Raw genomic sequence first — 18,898 nt, forward strand, 5'->3', positions numbered from 1 at the left:
CGGCGACGAAGGTTGTAGCGGCCAGCGTCGACGCGTTGCTGGTCTTGAATCATGAGTCGGACGAGCTGGCGGACTTCTTCGGCGCGTTGAGCAACCGCCTGGGCGTCGTCGCTCTCATTGTCAGATGGCTCATGGGGCAGCATTGCGTCCAGCATGGTCGTTACCTTCCGACCATGTACCAGCTGGAAAGGGGTGAATCCAGTGGTCTCCTGAACCGCCGTATTTTAGGCAAACGTGACGTAGGGCAACACCTCGTCCCACGTCTTGTGCTCTACGTCGACGTACATAGAGATCATATCGGCGACTGTCTTCTTGAGTCGCTCGGTCAGCCCGTTGGTCTGCGGGTGGTATGCAGTGGTTCGACGATGGCCGGTGCCACTGAGACGAAGAATCTCTTGCGTCAGCTGGGCCATGAACGAAGATCCGCGATCTGTAATCAGAACTTTGGGAGCGCCGTGCCGGAGGACGATGGACTCGATGAAAAACTTGGCGACTTCCACAGCAGTCCCTGAAGGAAGAGCTTTCGTTTCGGCGTACCGCGTGAGATAATCTGTGGCGACGATGATCCAGCGGTTCCCCGACGTCGAAGGCGGAAAAGGACCAAGTAGATCCATTCCGATCTGCTGGAAGGGTGTAGTTGGCGGAGAAATGGGCTGCAGAAGTCCGGCCGGCCTCGTCGGCGGTTTCTTGCGTCGCTGGCACTCGTGGCATGATCGTGTGTATAGGTGGACGGTCTTGGGGAGCTTCGGCCAGTAATACTTTTCACGAATACGGGCCAGTGTCCGGCTGTAACCAAGGTGTCCGGATGTCGGGTCGTCGTGGCTGGCTTGGAAGATCTCTTCTCGAAGGTCACTGGTGATTACCAGCAACCACGGTGTGTTGTTGTCGCCGAAGTTCTCTTTGTAGAGTACACCTTGTCGGATGACGAAGGTCGGCAGTACTCATGAGAAGACACGTGGCACGGTACTACTGCCCCCTTCCAGGTGCTCGATTAATGCGCGCAGCTCAGGATCGTCCCGTTGACGTCGTGCCATATCGTCGGTGTTCACTGCTCCTAGGAAGCACTCGTCGTCATTGTCGTCGCTGCAGCCGGAAGGGGTTTCGACGGGGGCTCTGGACAGGCAGTCGGCGTCGCTGTGCTTGCGGCCTGACTTATAGACCACTGTCATGTTGAACTCTTGTAGTCGAAGACTCCATCGAGCGAGGCGTCCTGACGGGTCCTTCAGGTTCGCTAGCCAGCAGAGCGAGTGGTGGTCCGTGACTACACGGAACGGGCTGCCCTACAAGTACGGACGAAACTTCGTTATTGCCCAGACGACCGCAAGGCATTCTTTCTCAGTCGTGGAGTAATTTTTCTCCGCCTTGGACAATGTCCGACTTGCGTAGGCGATGACTCGCTCGATGCCTTCTTGCACTTGGACTAGTACTGCGCCCAGTCCCGCGTTACTTGCGTCCGTGTGAATTTCTGTTTCCGCATCCTGGTCGAAATGTCCAAGCACAGGAGGAGTCTGGAGTCGTTGTTTCAGTTCGTCGAATGCCTGCTGTTGCTCCTCGGCCCATTCGAACTTCTCGGCGTCCTTCGTAAGATTCGTAAGTGGTGCGGAAATCCTTGCGAAATCCCGAACGAAGCGTCGATAATAGGCACAAAGTCCAAGGAATCTTCGCACGGCCTTCTTATCTGTCGGCGCTGGAAATGCCGCGACGGGGCGAGTCTTCTCGGGGTCTGGGCGGACGCCTTCGTTACTAACCACGTGGCCAAGGAACTTCAGTTCGTCATAGGCGAACCGGCACTTTGACGGCTTGAGTGTGAGTCCGGCGGTCTGAATGGCTTGAAGAACAGCTCGGAGTCGTCTCAAGTGCTCGTCGAAGTCAGCTGAAAATACTACGACGTCGTCAAGGTAGACGAGACAACTCTGCCACTTAAGCCCTGCCAGTACGGTGTCCATGACACGCTGGAAAGTTGCTGGCGCCGTGCATAGTCCGAAGGGCATCACCTTGAACTCGTACAGTCCATCCGGCGTGACGAAGGCTGTCTTCTCTCGGTCCCGTTCGTCGACCTCGATTTGCCAGTAGCCGCTCTTCAGATCCATCGATGAAAAGTATCGAGAGTGGCGCAGCCGGTCTAGAGTGTCGTCGATGCGGGGGAGTGGGTAGACGTCTTTCTTCGTAACCGGGTTGAGCTGCCGGTAGTCCACGCAGAACCGAAGAGTTCCGTCCTTCTTCTTAACCAGCACGACTGGAGAGGCCCATGGACTGCTTGAAGGTTGGATTATGTCGTCATTCAGCATCTCTTGAACTTGCTGATGGATCACCTCCCTTTCCTTAGCGGAGACTGTACGGCGATCGATGCACAGGGCGCGCGTCGTCCTCGGTAAAGATGCGGTGCTTGGCAACCGCGGTCTGGCGCATCTTCGACGACGTCGCAAAGCAGTCGCGGTATTCGGCGAGGAGGTTAGCCAGCTGACGCCGTTTAGGGTCCGGAAGCTTAGGGTCAATGTCGAGCTGCGCTGGCGACGTACTGTCTTGCTGGGGGGGCGAGGAGTCGTCAGTAATCGCGGTGATTTCGGCGGGGAGTTTCTCGACGTGGCCCACGGCTGCACCTTTCGTGAGGTGTTGCGTTTCGTTTCGGAAGTTCGTCACGAGGGCCACAGTCTGCCCGTCCTGAAGTTCAGCTACTCCCCTTGCGACGCCTATGCCTCTTCCCAGGAGCAATTGGAGGCTTCCCTCGAGAAGAACTTCGCCACAGGAAGCTTCATCGATCCCGACAAGTACGAAAACACTCGACCGCGGTGGTAGGTTTACGTGGTTTGCGAGGACTCGGACCGTGGGTGACGTCGCTTGGGGTTCCTCCGCTGGTGGAGCAGGTTTTCGTAGCGTCAGCCGGTTTGTTCCGAGGTCGATGACGGCGCCATACTCGCAGAGAAAGTCCACTCCGAGGATAACGTCCCTCGAACAGTCTTGCAGAACGACGAACTTGACAGGGCACGTTTCACCGTGGATCTCGAAGCGAACAGTGCATCTCCCGACTGGTGTTATGAGATGTCCTCCGGCGGTTCGTATATGGGGTCCTTCCCACGGCGTCATGACTTTTCGAAGGCGGCGGGAGAGCCTCCCACTCAAGACTGAGTAGTCTGCTCCGGTGTCCACGAGTGCCGATGCGTCGAGGCCGTCGATCACAACGTTCAGGTTGTTGGACACCGATGCAAGAGCGTCGTTGTGATGCTTGGGGTCGGGAGAGTGGGAGCGCTCCGTCGTTCTTGGAGGCTCTTTACGTCGGTTGTCTTCGGCAACTCCACCTCCAGGGGTTGCCGCGCCTAGTTTCCCCGGTGAGGAGCGAGGGGTGACAGGCTTTCACGTCGGTGTCGGTGCATCGGCGAAGCTGGACGTCGGGGCGATGGCGACCGGAACTCTCGGCGGGACGCAGGCTCGGGGGACTGGGGTCGTCGCAGGTACTCGTCGATCTCCTGAGGGCGTTCACCATACCGGGGGCGCGGGTCGTTTGGGTGCAATCCGCGCAGCCCGAGTCGTCGGTATGGGCATCGGCGGTACACATGGTCGGCTTCCCCGCAGTGGTAGCAGAGTGGGCGTCGGTCGGCCGTTCGCCACACATCGGTCTTCCGGGGTACACGGGGCTCCTGGCCGGCGTACTGGGACTGGTCGTCGCGGCGTCGGTCGTGCTGCGGCGCAGGAGACTGGCGTCGGGGCGGCGCGACATAGGCGCGAGGAGGAGGCGGTGGCCGTCGGGCCACTGCGCGTAGGTCAGGGTGGGCTCCTCGGGTGCAGCTACGTTGGCAGGAGCCTCCAGTTGAATTGCCCACTGAACCTCGTCGCGGACAACTTCGGCTATTGACACCGAAGCCGGCTGGTGGGTAGCAGGCAGGAGCTTCTTGATTTCCTCCCGGACGACGTCCCGGATGATCTCGCGAATGCTGGAGATGCTGGAGCCAAGGTCGCAAGCGGACGGCGGAACCGCGCTGACGCCGGGTAGCCTCTGGTAGTGGCTGGCTCGGGTTTGCAGTGCACGCTCAATGTTCGTGGCCTCGGTTACAAATTCTTGAATCGTCGTCGGTGGGTTGCGTACGAGGCCACCGAAAATGTCGTCCTTCACGCCGCGCATCAGGATACGCAGCTTCTTTTCCTCGGTGGACTGAGGGTCGGCGCGGCTGCTCAGGCGGAGGACGTCTTCAACGAAGCTGGTTACCGTTTCGTTGGGCCCTTGAGTTCGTACTTGAAGGAGGTCTTCCGCTCACTGTCGTCGTGTCTGGTTCGTGAATGTCTCCTTCAGGCCAGTGATACAGGTGTCCCACGACGTAAGCGATGCCTCGTGGTTATCGAACCACTGCCTCGCGGTACCCTCCAAGGAGAAGTAGAGGTTTTGGAGGCGCTACTCAGTGGTCCATCCATTATGGCATGCTACACGTTCGTAGTGCAGGAGCCAGTCCTCTACGTCTTCGTGGGTCTCGCCATGGAAGGTCGTCGGGGTTCGCTGGGCAACAGGCAGGTAGACGACGGCGGCAGCGGTCGGGGACTGCGATTGCTGGTCGTCCATCGTCGGCCTCGTAGGCTGCCTGGTCCTGGGTGGCAGAAGTCCGTATTCCGGGTGTAGACCTTGGGTTCGGTGACTGGTCCGAGTTTCAGGTTCCGCGTTGAGTAGTCTTGTCACAGGGCTTGGAATCGGGCTTCGCCTGCGGGCCCTGGGAGGGGAACGCTGTACGGGCATGCGGTACCCCGCACCTCCACCAAAATGTCACGGTTGGTGACCAAAAGAAAACAGGAAATAAGCAGGGAGAAATAAACGTTTAATGTGGCGAACTTGTGCCGAAAAATAAAAGGGTACAAAGATAATAACAGAGCGTCGCGGGCGTCGAAGTCGGCGTAGCAGCACAGTCGAACGCTGGGGCGAAAACTGACTGTGGCTCGCCACGCGGAGCCCCTTATGTCTGGTCATGACTGGTCTTCTGGAATAATCGGCGTAGAAACTTCGACGCGTAGAACATTCGGGCCTGGAACAAGCAAGATGATTCTGGAATTCTCCAGAACACTGAATTGCAGGAATAAACAAAAGACACGTCGCTCCCAGGATTCGAACCCTAGCTTTTCGCGTGGGAGGCAGGCGCGATAACCATTAGGCCACGCGCGCGCTGCCTACTTGGCTAGCGCGCGCGGCAATATCGCCTCGTCGCGGAGCAGGATCTTGATGTTGTTGCCTTGCAAGAGACCAAAGTCGAAAACGAAGACAAGACAGCGCAAGGTGCGTCAGCTTACGGCACGTTATGACGTGTGTGTCAGTCACGCGGTGGGGTTGTCTGCAGGTGTCTTTTGTTAGTCCGTCAAAATATCGGTGCGATGGATGAGTCCGTTACGTCCTGTCAGAATGGACGGCTGATTGTCTGCGATATTACCTCCGCGTCGCGTGGGTGGCGCATCATCTGCATCTACGCGCATACCAGTTCAGAAGAACGAAAATCTCTGTTTGAAGATATTCGGTCCTTATTTGTCACAGAACGTATCGTCATATTCCTTGGGGATTTCAATTGTGTGTGCTCCACATGTGATAATTCGAGTCCAACTCCGTTCAGAGACCGCAGCACAATGGTGTTAAATGATATCGTTAATGAATACTGGTTAGACGATGTAGGTGACATTTTGGCTAGCATGCCAAATGTCCGATTTACTCCTTTTCACGTCTCTAGTTATGCGCGTTTAGACAGCACTTACGTTTTACTAGAGCTACTGCCACACTGTGGCCAAATCATGAGTTGCCTGTGTCATTTAGTGACCATTGTCTGGTGTCGTTCACACTTGGTGGTGACAAACAAAGAAGGGGTTTTTCTTAAAAGCTCTGGAAACAGAATAGTATGTAATGGGGCATAATGTTTTCACAGATGGTGTCAAAGAAAGTTTGGGAATGTTTATTTTTTCGAAGGAGACGGTATACCCTTACAAAAAATTTATATCTGCCCAAATCTAAAAGTTTCATATATGGCCATACCGAAAATTGGCCACATATAACCTGATATTATATATCTGCCAGATATAGCCTCATAATGCCAGATATAATCTGATATCCCTGGCTAGGTATGGAATTCCCAGATCTGGCTAGGCATAAAAATTCCAGATCTCGCCAGGCATATCAAAAGGGCACAAACATGAATTTAGAACTTTGTATATTTTTATTGTCTACAATTCTCCTAAGTGTCCCGGCCCGCACTCGAGAAATTATGAGAACGGTAATCCTTCAGCTCCCTAGTAATCGCTAATCTTGACCAATTCCATGGCTACACAGTTTCGAGTGTAATTCTTAGTCATTCTGAAGAAGCGTTCCATTGGAGTCAAGGACCTGTTATACAACTTTTAAAATGTGTCGTCAACGGCAGCGTTTATGATACTGTGCATGCAATCCACCTTTCATCCTGGCCTGGGCAGGAGAAATCTCTTGCAATATTATCATTTGCGGGATTGTTGTTTTAGCAGGAATTACTTAAAAGCCAAGAAATCACAACAACCAAAACCGGGACTCTGCTCGGATTCAGCGGAGCTGTTTAATGCATATTAGGGTTCCTAAACTAATTTCAGTGTCTTTTCTGCTTTACGAGAATGGTAATTATGTAAGAGATATGTCTGAAGTTCATAAAGATAAGGTTGGACAGAATGCACAGTACTGACATTGGCGAGAAATTTTAAAAGTGATATGAGAGGTACCTTGGTTCTATACACTTTTTCTGGGTGACTCCGTATTACACTCAAAACTGTGTAATTATAAATTGGTCAAAATTTCCAATCACTAGGCAGCTGAAGAAACACCGTCTCCATGATTCCTCGAGCAAGGACCGAGGCGTTTGGGGGATTTAAAAAATTTCTATTCGCGCGCAATGTTAACACTTCGAAATAATTAAGCTACATTGAAATCCTCGTGAAAATTAGCACGAAACTTCGCAAACTTAAGCTTGCCAAAGTTGAAGTTTTGGATTATTTGTGCTAACATGTAGCTCGCAAACGATGAGTCATTTACAATTTGGTAACAAAGCACGTTTTTTTTTACTTTTTTATATACTAAAAACCGGCCACCAGACAAAACTGTATATACGCCAGATAACGATGTACATACATCAAATAAGACTCAAATAAGATGCGGCTTCATATTTGCCAGATAAGGGTGTATATACTCCAGATAAGGCTGTATACATGCCGTATATAATCATATCATGTGTGATATGGCGAGATATGTGCCAGATATTGGTTGATTGAGGTTTAGTGGCGCAACAGCATCCAAGGCCATAATGCGACAACAACTATGACTATTGCAGGAAACCTGGGTTATAGAGAAGAAAGAGCTGTAGTAGCTTGTCGGTTATAAAAACTGGGAACATAAATAATACCCACAAGGGCAGGATTCCAGGAAACATGTTAAATTATAGCTGGTCTAATAGTGTAATATCTCTAAAAAAATAAAAACACTTGTATGGTATTAGCGGTTCGTCGCCGAGTAAAATAACCAAATATAATGGGGTATGCTCCTTCTAAATTAGTGCAAAATGTCTGTGACGTTCACTGTCATACATAGGGCATGCAAGTAAAATGTGCAGGATGCTTAACGGTATATGAGAGTGTTCACACTCTGGAGCATCCTCCCCTTGCAAAAGTTGCCCATGGTTAAGACACGTATGAACGATTCGCAGTTGACATTGTACCACCTCATAAAATCGCTCGCGCTGACGTGCACTCTACCATACCTGAATTAAAGGTTTTACTGCATGAAACCTATTGTTCATTTGTCGGTTCGACTGCTTTTGCCACCTGCACTATCTAGACTTTTCAGGGCATGTCTATCATCTCTGTATAGTATTTTGTGCAGATCCACAAGTCGATGCTTAGCAGTGTTCTCAACATGTCAGCATCCTCATTCCCAGGAATTCCAACATGGCAAGGTACCCAACATAATGTTATTTCTTTCTTCCTTTGTGATGCTGAAAATTACCGGTTCCTTATTGCTAGAACAAGTGGATTTTAGCATCCCCCATATTGTTTAGAGCTCGTAAAGCGCTAAGTGAGTCAGTGTAAACAATTAACTTATGGAACTTCTTTTTAAGAATGTGGTCTATGGTAAGAAGTACGTCATAAAGCTCTGCGGAAAAAATAGAGACACTATTGTTAATTCTCTGGACACACTTCACAGAAGGCCATTCCACTGAGCAGGCTACATAGGAATCAGTTTCGCTTCCATCAGTGTAAAAACTTGTGAGGTCGGTACTGGTCCTGGTGTTCAAAACATTCTTGTCTCAGAACTTCAATAAAGGTCTCTTTCTTGCTGCGTTTTGTTAGTTTCAACTCACAGTGGATGGAAATGAGGTCCCAAGGGGCTAGTGAGTTCAAGCGCTGCACAACTGAGGGTAGGACATCCAGCCCTACGGACTCAGCAGAAGAACGAATTCTCATGGCGAGAGGTGGAACAAATGAAGGCTTATTTATGAAAGTCTGCTCCTAGTGTACTTGTTCCATGCATTCCAAAGTCGGGTGACCAAGAACAGGCCTAATTCGCAGAGAGTACATGAAGCCTAATTCAAACCTCCTTTTCTCCAGTGAGAGCTCATTTCCCTCTACATATAGGCTGAGTATTAGAGATGTGCGAAAAGCGCCAGGGGAAAGACGGAGCCCCTCATAATGAATGAGGTCCAGCATCTTGAGAACCGACGCCCGCGCGGAACCGTACGCAATACAGCCATAATCAAGTCAGGACCTTACGACTGAGCGGTAGATGCGCAATAAACAACACCGATCAGCCCCCCAGGACACGTGCGACAAGAGCTTTAGTATATTAAGTGATTTTACACATTTCATTTTGAGGCCATAGCATGTGGAATGAATGTCATTTTAGAGTCAAATATAACACCTAAAACTTGTTCTTGGTAGTTACTGCAATAGAGACTTCATACATATTTAAGGAAGGCTCAAGTAAAATTCCACGGCTACGAGAGAAGCACAAACAAACCGTTTTCTCAGGAGGGAACCTAAACCCATTTACATCCGCCCATTCAACCAAATTGTGGATCGCAAGTTGAAGTCGACGTTCACAGATGGACGGATTACAAGATGAGACTGAAATCTGTGCATCATCAACATAGAGCGAGTACTGAAAAAATGGGGACATAATACGAGAAATTGAATTCATTTTTACGGTAAAAAGTGTGACACTAACCACACCGCCCTGTGGGACTCCAGTTTCATGAGAGAATTCTTTAGAAAGAGTTGCCCCAAGCTTCACACGAAAAGTGCGATCCGGGAGATAACTATGGATGGCACCTAGCATTATGCCCCGAAGACCACTGTTGAACAAATCCTGCTTTATGCCGTAGTGCAAAGTCGTATCAAATGCCTTTTCCAAGTAAAAAAAGACAGAGATGCAATGCTGTCTATTTACAAAGGCCTCTCGTACAGCACTCTCAAAGCGGACCACATAATCAGTCGTGGATCGAGCTGAGCGAAAGCCACACTGGTAACGGTCAAGTAGCTTGTTTCTTTCTAAATAAAAATAAGCCTTTTATTTCTCATCTTTTCTAGTGTCTTTAAAAACAACTCGTGATGGCTATCAACCTAAAGCTGGATGTACAGGTAGGATCCTTTCCTGGCTTCAGCAGGCGAATTATGATAGCCACCTTCCAAGATAAGTGGAAGCAATCTTCAAGCCATATGCGGTTGAACAAATATAAAACAAGCTCAAGGGTTGATGGATGGAGGTGCTGAAGCATTTTGTAATGATTGCCGTCTGGCGCTGGAGCCGTCTGTTCGGACGAATCAAGTGCCAAATGGAGTTCAAAAAGTGTAAATAGTGAAATATAGGGCCCCTGCAAGCCACCTGACAAAGGAACTGCCTTTTTTTCTGCCTGTAGCTTGTGTCTCTGAAATGACCGAGCATAATATTTAGAACTTTAAACAAATTTGAAATGCTCACCAAGGATATTCGCCTGTTCTTCTAGGCTGACAGGGGGTACTCCGTTTTGGTTCAGGAGTGGAACGGAAAATACCCGGTGGGAGCCTTCAATTTTATGCACACTGTCCCAATCTTCCTTCGAGGATGCACTGCTATTAATTGAGGAAGCATACCCTCTAAAGCTTTGCCGCTTGGCTTGCCGTCGAATATACTTAGCTTGAGCTCTTGTTTTTCTTAAAACCGATCAGGCCATTTGCCGTGGGATAACGCCTGAAAATACCCCATGCACGATTCTGTTCTTTCTTTGCCTTGCGGCAGTCTTCGTTCTACCACGGCTTTGGCCTTTTTGAAAGATCTGAGGATATCATGAGGGGGAATGGCAAGCATAGCGGCCTGCAAGATGTGCTGAGTAATGTGCTCGGTGACATCGTTGATGGAAAGGTCATCAAGGGATGAACATGCTATAAGTGAGGCTTCTGTAAAGATTGACCAGTCAGATTTTTGAAGCTTCCAACGAGGGGTACGTGGTAAAAGACCAGCAGGAGGATGGTTGAATTCTAAAATGAGTGGAAAGTGGTCACTCCCATACCGATTTGGGGTGACCTTCCATTAAAACAGGGGGTACAACGAAGGATGGCAAAATGAAAGATCAATGGAAGTAAAACTACAAGTTGCTGAACTAAAATAAGTGGCTATTTTTGTGTTGAGCAGACAAATTCCTGCCGAAAAAAGAAACCGTTCAACGAGTACCGCTTGAGAATCTCTTCTAAAGCTTCCGCACAAAAGATTGTGTGCATTCAAATCACCTAAAATAGTGCAAGGCACCGGAAGCTGGCTAATTAGATCATCTAGCTCCTAGTACTGCAGATGATGTCCCGGGGAGATGTACATTCAGCAGACCCACGGCCTCGAGAGAGGTTTGCAAAGCCACTTCAGTGGATGGGACCATGCGTTAGACAACCACTGCCAAACCACCGGCAGCCACATATGCGTTCAATCTATCTTTTCTGAACACTTTGAGGTGTCTAAGCACATTTGAGTGACTTTCTTTAAGGTGCGTCTCCTGCAAACAAAATGCAGCAAGGGGATGTTCATTTAATAAAAAGGTGATGTCATAACTAGAAAAATGTCCGCGACAGTTCCATTGTGAAAATACAGACATGATTAACGTTAGGCAGTTAGCGTTTCACCAGAAAGTCATAACCTTCTTGCAGGGGAGGGGAAAATACATGCCATTATGTACAGAAATACAAATACAAACTGCTTCGTCAAAAATGTATTTAATTACAATTCTAACCACATTTCCGAAAAGCATTTAAGTACAAGATACAAATACAATTAAATGTATTTTGTCTCCTCCAAATACTTTTCCAAATACATTCCTCAAAATTTGCGTCAGCGACTTCAGGGCACCTGCAACGGGTTTCTGGGTATCTCATTTTAAATTTGCATGGCACACTCGCGAGTTAGTGTGCGAGGCTCTAGTAACGTATTATAAATATAATCACGAAAGAAATGTAATCAGCATGGGCGTAATAGGTGAGAAAAGTACAGAGCTTTAAGTAGCTTTTTTGTCGGTTACATTCTAATAATAATAATCATAATAATCCTTTATTTGTATAATGTTCCAGAACAACCTATTGTTTACAGTGTGGTCGCACATAAAAAGTTTAAAAAGGGGAAAAAAACACCTGAAACAGTACACAATCTCAACCCCCCCCCCCCCCCCCCCCGACATATGCTCTCGAAATTAAAACATTTCACAATCATAAACCAAAAATATGCATATCAAGTAGTCGTTTGAACGCAGCAAAATTTAATAATATGTCTGCATGAGTCAGAAATTCATTTAAACAAATTTGCATTCTAGCCAAAGGGGACGGTCTCGTTTGGATAGATTTATAAAACACGCTTGAGTTTCTATCGACTCGGGCCGGTACATGAACGTTTAAAGACGACACAAGATTGCTATCAATTTGGCCGTGAACCACTTTGTATAAAAATATAATGTATAAAATGTAATATAATATAATATTTTGGTGTAGACCAACAAAGAACCCAGACGACCAAGACGCGCAGCACTAGCTACATAATTTTTTCTTGTTGCAACTCGCACCAATTCCGAGTATCTGGACGACCCGCGCATTTAGAATGTTCCAGGCAAAAATGTGGATGGATATCAGGCTGGAAAGCGTCACGAGTTGTCACAGGCATTTATTAGGCCAGTCTGCCTATGAACGTCAATTTCGTCACTATTCTTGACCTGGACTAGCACCGTAATCACAAATCACTAAGCGCTAGTTCTTGAAGGAGAGACACTGCATTCGGTGCAGAATGTAGTTTCCTTCCTGCTCTGGACAGTGGCAATAAATTTGAGGGATGTACTTTCGCCCACAAAAGTGTATTTAATTACAATTGTACTTGAAGTACCCACGTTTTTGTATTTAAATACACGCGTCAAATACATTACCCAATTTGTAATTAAATACAAATGCAAAATACACAAATTATTTGAAATACGTATTTCAAATACTTGTATTTGAAATACTGCCCATCCCTGCCTTCTTGTAATAGTAGCTGAGCAAAACTAAGCCACTCACAGGTGGTAAATTTAGTAAAATGTGAAAATGAACATGAATGATGATTTAATGAGTCTGTAAGACGGCAGCTCCGACCTAACTTTTGAGAAAAACAATGCAAAATAAAGCCCCAAGCGAGGGAGTCGCCAGTAGTCCTCTGGTTGGTCTATATGGAGCTGCCCTCTCCCACCTCCAAGGGCGTCGAGACTTCAGGCCGAGGCCACAAGCGAGGGAGTCGCCGTTACCCCTCCGTCTCGGCTTGTCCCTAGGAGTAGGTGGAGCAATGGGAATGAACAAGATATCTTGGTGTCGTGAGGTTAGTGTAGTGACTGAGAATGCGGGATGATGTTACTGATGAGAGAGCATACCAGCCTTGTGGAGTATAATTGTCACTTTGGTGGAACAATCGGTTTTTTACCCTTGTGCTTACCCTTGGGGACCTGCCACTCCATGTCGTCTGGGTAAGATGCAGGAGTTGATGTTTCGGCACCCTCCTCCATTGGTTCTGCCTCCTGGGCAGAGGCTGTTCTAGTTGGTTTAGGTAGGCTCTGGGCACGAGGTGGAAAACCCCGGATCCGACCTCCACCAGCCGGAGGAGCTGAGGTACTGGGCACAAAGTCGCCCAAGCCCACCTGCTACTGCCCCTGGGGTGCTGGAGGAGTGGCACAAGAATCGTGCCGCTCCTCGGATGAGGACGCTCCCTCCGAAGAATTCGGTCGGGAACGTGGTCGCCTTTCCTTGGAAGGAGACCGCGAAGACCTGACAGGAACGGACACAGCCGACCCATCTTGGGTAGGAGGAACAGTCTGTGAACCCTCTACATCAGAGGGGACAGGCGGCTGCCCCATGAAAGGGGTAGGACTCTCGCTGGAGGAAGCAGGCCTACCAGTTGAGAATGAGCGCCCAGGACGCTGAAGCTTCAGCTGGGGTCTTGGGGACTGCAGTGGCTTCCTGGCATCCGGGATGGACGTCTGGGTTGCCACTGCAACCTTCAGTGGTGCAGGTCCCCGCTGCACCACCTGTGCAAAGCCGCCCTTGCGCAAAAAGGCGAAGCGGCGACGCGCCTTTGGGTATGAAAGGTTTTCTTTCACTTTAAGGGTAAGAATTTCTAAAGTTGAGGCTTGGGCGAGTTGGTACATACTTCGGAAATTAAAAACAGCGCGGAAAGACGAGGACCAGACAAAGAAGTGACACGGACGTAGCGCTGACTTACAACTGAGTTTAATGAACGGAAACTCGCAATATATATTTGCGGTGTCACGAACAAAAAAAGAAAAAATTCAGCCCATGTGATGCATCACCAATAAAAATAAAACAATGATAAAAAACATTGAAAAAACATTGAAAAAACATTGAAAATAAAAATGAAATGCGCCATGACACAGCCGTACAAAGTATGTGCTAAAAATCGAGCAAGTCACGGAACCAGAAAATTCAACTCTTTACCTGATAGGGCCACGGAAGGACTGCTTACACATGCTGCACCCAACCTCGCTATCTCAACAGCCTCTAGAATTTCCCGAGTAAGCAGGTCCCTATGACGCTTAACAACCTCACACCGTTGGAAGTCGGGAAGGCAACCACAGTCGCGGCAATGAATGCCCAGGTGACCAGACACGGTTGTAGAGACACTGTAAGCGTGCTCTCTCAACCTGTCGTTGAGACAGCGGCCCGTCTGGCCAACGTAGCGCCTGCCACACGTCAGAGGGAGAGAATACACAACCCCCTCCGAACACGGAACGAAGCGATCTCGATGCTTCGTACTGCATCCCGTGGCCGCCCTCGAAGAAGGGTTAACAGCTCTGCACAACCTGGACAGCTTGTCCGGGGCAGAGAATAAAACATCGACGTCACACCTGCCAGCAATGCGTTTTAGGTTGTGGGACAGGCCGTGTACGTAGGGAATAACCACAAACTTTCTTCTTTCCCTTCCCTTTCTGTTGTTGGCCTCTTCTTCACTTCTCATAGGCTGCTCTTGATATCTTTCAGCAAAGACTCGGCGACCGTTGTTAACACGTGAGAGGGAAACCCAGCAGCTGCGAGGCGTTCAGTTTGCCTGTCAAAGCTATGTTTAATTTTATGATAGCGAGACCTACGCAGCGCATGTGTATAGCAAGTCCTTGCAATCGCCCGCTTGACAGTTTTTGAGTGAGCGGACTCGAATGGCAACAATGGCTTTCCAGCACGGGGTTCATAGCTCCAACAAAGATGACCTGGACATATAGTTAAATTCAAATCCAAAAAACGGATGCATCCTGCCTCAGGCACTTCATGAGTCAGGACAAGTGGCGAAAGGCAATGACTAAAAATTCCTAAAACGTCAGTCATTGACGAAAGAAAGGATACGGCATCGGCATGAAACAAAATCAGAAAATCATCTACATACCGGAAGACCTTTGCAACTTTGGTTCCCCCAAGCCGTTCAAAGATGATGCGGTCAAGGCTCGCTAAAAACAAGTCGCTAAGTACGGGGGCAATGCAAGAACCAATACATACCCCTTGCCGTTGCAAAAAGATGTTACCCTCCCAAGTCGCAAAGGTCGACCTCAGATACATATCAAGGAGTTCCATGAAGCCTTCAACTGAAATTCCCGCAGCATTTTTAAAGGCAACTACACCAAACACATCGATGCAGTCGCGAATGCATGTAAGGAGTCCATTATGTGGCGAGGAGTAATACAAATCCTTAATATCGAATGAACAGGCCATAAAGCTTGTGCGCTGGTTGTCTTCAAGAAAAGAAATGACATTATCGGAACTCTTCACGAGAAAAGGATCGTGAATCTCAAACAGCTTCAAACTCTTTTGCAGGAACAAGGCAACCGACTTCTGCCAAGTACCGGCCTCCGAAACAATGACACGCAAAGGGCAATCTACCTTGTGCGTCTTTGCTGCGAAGAAAAGCTCCAAACTAAGCTGTTTCCCAGCGTCAACTTTCTTAACCATCTGTCCGAGGTTCAGCCTCTTACAAAGTTTTTTCGCCTCAGATTTTTGTTTAGTTAGGGAAACGCTGTCCTTAGGCCCCCTAACTAAACAAAAATCTGAGGCGAAAAAACTTTGTAAGAGGCTGAACCTAGAACAGATGGTTAAGAAAGTTGACGCTGGGAAACAGCTTAGTTTGGAGCTTTTCTTCGCAGCAAAGACGCACAAGGTAGATTGCCCTTTGCGTGTCATTGTTTCGGAGGCCGGTACTTGGCAGAAGTCGGTTGCCTTGTTCCTGCAAAAGAGTTTGAAGCTGTTTGAGATTCACGATCCTTTTCTCGTGAAGAGTTCCGATAATGTCATTTCTTTTCTTAAAGACAACCAGCGCACAAGCTTTATGGCCTGTTCATTCGATATTAAGGATTTGTATTACTCCTTGCCACATAATGGACTCCTTACATGCATTCGTGACTGCATCGATGTGTTTGGTGTAGTTGCCTTTCAAAATGCTGCGGGAATTTCAGTTGAAGGCTTCATGGAACTCCTTGATATGTATCTGAGGTCGACCTTTGCGACTTGGGAGGGTAACATCTTTTTGCAACGGCAAGGGGTATGTATTGGTTCTTGCATTGCCCCCGTACTTAGCGACTTGTTTTTAGCGAGCCTTGACCGCATCATCTTTGAACGGCTTGGGGGAACCAAAGTTGCAAAGGTCTTCCGGTATGTGGATGATTTTCTGATTTTGTTTCATGCCGATGCCGTATCCTTTCTTTCGTCAATGACTGACGTTTTAGGAATTTTTAGTCATTGCCTTTCGCCACTTGTCCTGACTCATGAAGTGCCTGAGGCAGGATGCATCCGTTTTTTGGATTTGAATTTAACTATATGTCCAGGTCATCTTTGTTGGAGCTATGAACCCCGTGCTGGAAAGCCATTGTTGCCATTCGAGTCCGCTCACTCAAAAACTGTCAAGCGGGCGATTGCAAGGACTTGCTATACACATGCGCTGCGTAGGTCTTGCTATCATAAAATTAAACATAGCTTTGACAGGCAAACTGAACGCCTCGCAGCTGCTGGGTTTCCCTCTCACGTGTTAACAACGGTCGCCGAGTCTTTGCTGAAAGATATCAAGAGCAGCCCTATGAGAAGTGAAGAAGAGGCCAACAACAGAAAGGGAAGGGAAAGAAGAAAGTTTGTGGTTATTCCCTACGTACACGGCCTGTCCCACAACCTAAAACGCATTGCTGGCAGGTGTGACGTCGATGTTTTATTCTCTGCCCCGGACAAGCTGTCCAGGTTGTGCAGAGCTGTTAACCCTTCTTCGAGGGCGGCCACGGGATGCAGTACGAAGCATCGAGATCGCTTCGTTCCGTGTTCGGTGGGGGTTGTGTATTCTCTCCCTCTGACGTGTGGCAGGCGCTACGTTGGCCAGACGGGCCGCTGTCTCAACGACAGGTTGAGAGAGCACGCTTACAGTGTCTCTACAACCGTGTCTGGTCACCTGGGCATTCATTGCCGCGACTGTGGTTGCCTTCCCGACTTCCAACGGTGTGAGGTTGTTAAGCGTCATAGGGACCAGCTTACTCGGGAAATTCCAGAGGCTGTTGAGATAGCGAGGTTGGGTGCAGCATGTGTAAGCAGTCCTTCCGTGGCCCTATCAGGTAAAGAGTTGAATTTTCTGGTTCCGTGACTTGCTCGATTTTTAGCACATACTTTGTACGGCTGTGTCATGGCGCATTTCATTTTTATTTTCAATGTTTTTTCAATGTTTTTTCAATGTTTTTTTATCATTGTTTTATTTTTATTGGTGATACATCACATGGGCTGAATTTTTTCTTTTTTTGTTCGTGACACCGCAAATATATATTGCGAGTTTCCGTTCATTAAACTCAGTTGTAAGTCAGCGCTACGTCCGTGTCACTTCTTTGTCTGGTCCTCGTCTTTCCGCGCTGTTTTTAATTTCCGAAGTAAGAATTTCCTTCTTATCTTTCCACATCTTACACGATTCGGAGTAAGCGGGGTGGGGCTCTTTGCAATTTACACAGACTGCTTGGAGCAAGAGTCTCCAGCGTGGTCAGTTTTGCCACACTTAACACATTTGTCTTTGCCGCGGCAGTTCAGTGAGCCGTGTTCAAATCTTTGGCAGTTGAAGCACCTTCTGGGGTTTGAAACGTACGGACGAACTCTGCAGTAGAGGTATCCAGCTTTTACAGACTCGGGAAGTGTGGCGGACTCGAAGGTCAGCACGGTGTGCCTCGTCTTCAGCTCTTGGCCGTCACGACGCAAGGAGATGCGCCTTGCAGCTACAACCCCCTGGTCAGAAAGGACCTCCGCTTCTTCGCTCTTAGACGCGTCTAGAAGGGTCGTCCTCTGAGATGGCTCCTTAGATGGTGTTCAATGTCCTGTGGGGTGTCACGGTAACCTTGTAGTCCGACACAGAGTTGAGTGAAAGGAGCACAAACTCTGGAGACTGGTCTCAGTTTCTGCAAGTGGATCGCCAGATGCCAGCTTTTTAGCCTTGAAATTCTTTCCAACCACACTCTCGAGGACTTTCGCGACAAGAAATGGTGTTATTTTCGAGAGTGGTTTGTTACTTCCAGAGTGGAGTACCGAGAATTTCGGGAATCTAGGTGGAGCAGAATGTGTCTCGTGCGAGGTAGAAGCTTCGGTGCGACCCCTTTTCGGGGGCCAATCAAGGAAGGATTTTTTGTGCAGAACCTCGAGATGGGGAAGAAAATTCAGTGCCCCGGTGCAGCGCCCACTACGGAGCCCAACAAGGGGGTAGGTAATGTGCCATAGCAAGAAAGGTTTGGCTGACACAATTACTCTACCAGTGCTGCCCGGGCACTATACCCTAGTGTGGTGGCAGGGACAGGTCCTGTTTCCCCTCAAGGTTGGCCCTTTACACATCAGGAGGAGAAGAAAGGAAGGAAGAGAACGCAGAGGAAAAGAGAAAGAGGTGGCAGAGAAAGTGAAAGAAGGAAGAAGAGGGTAGAGCAGGCTGTATCATCTGCATCATCCTGGTCGTGCCAAGCCAGGTCACCCGTCTACGAGAAGCAGGAGCTGAAGCGGTGTATTGCCTCGCCCGGGAGGCCCCGAAGGGTCCAAACATACCCCGTGCTCAGCTCAACCGCCAGGGTCCCCTTTTTTGCGAACACGAGTTAAGCCACGCACAGCCAGACGTGGGTGGGCGAACCCACATGGTTCGGGGTTGGTAGTGACGCCACTCACCAAGCACCTAATAAAGTAGGTGCCCCCTGCGTGCGGGTATGGTGGCCCACGGGGCTGGGGTCTGTTGTGACGTTACTCACCAAGCACCTAGCACCTAGGGTGCAGGCGCCCCCTGTGGGGCTCGGGGTGCGTGGAGACGCCACTCTCCAAACACCTGCTTTTACAGGTGCCCCCTGCGGGGATGCCCAGATATGAAATTTCCATACGGGTAAGGATATTGGTGGGAGTTGGGAACTGC

This window comes from Ixodes scapularis, unplaced genomic scaffold, assembly GCF_016920785.2.
Source record: "Ixodes scapularis isolate PalLabHiFi unplaced genomic scaffold, ASM1692078v2 PGA_scaffold12__126_contigs__length_90152505, whole genome shotgun sequence".
NCBI classification, from domain to species: domain Eukaryota; kingdom Metazoa; phylum Arthropoda; class Arachnida; order Ixodida; family Ixodidae; genus Ixodes; species Ixodes scapularis.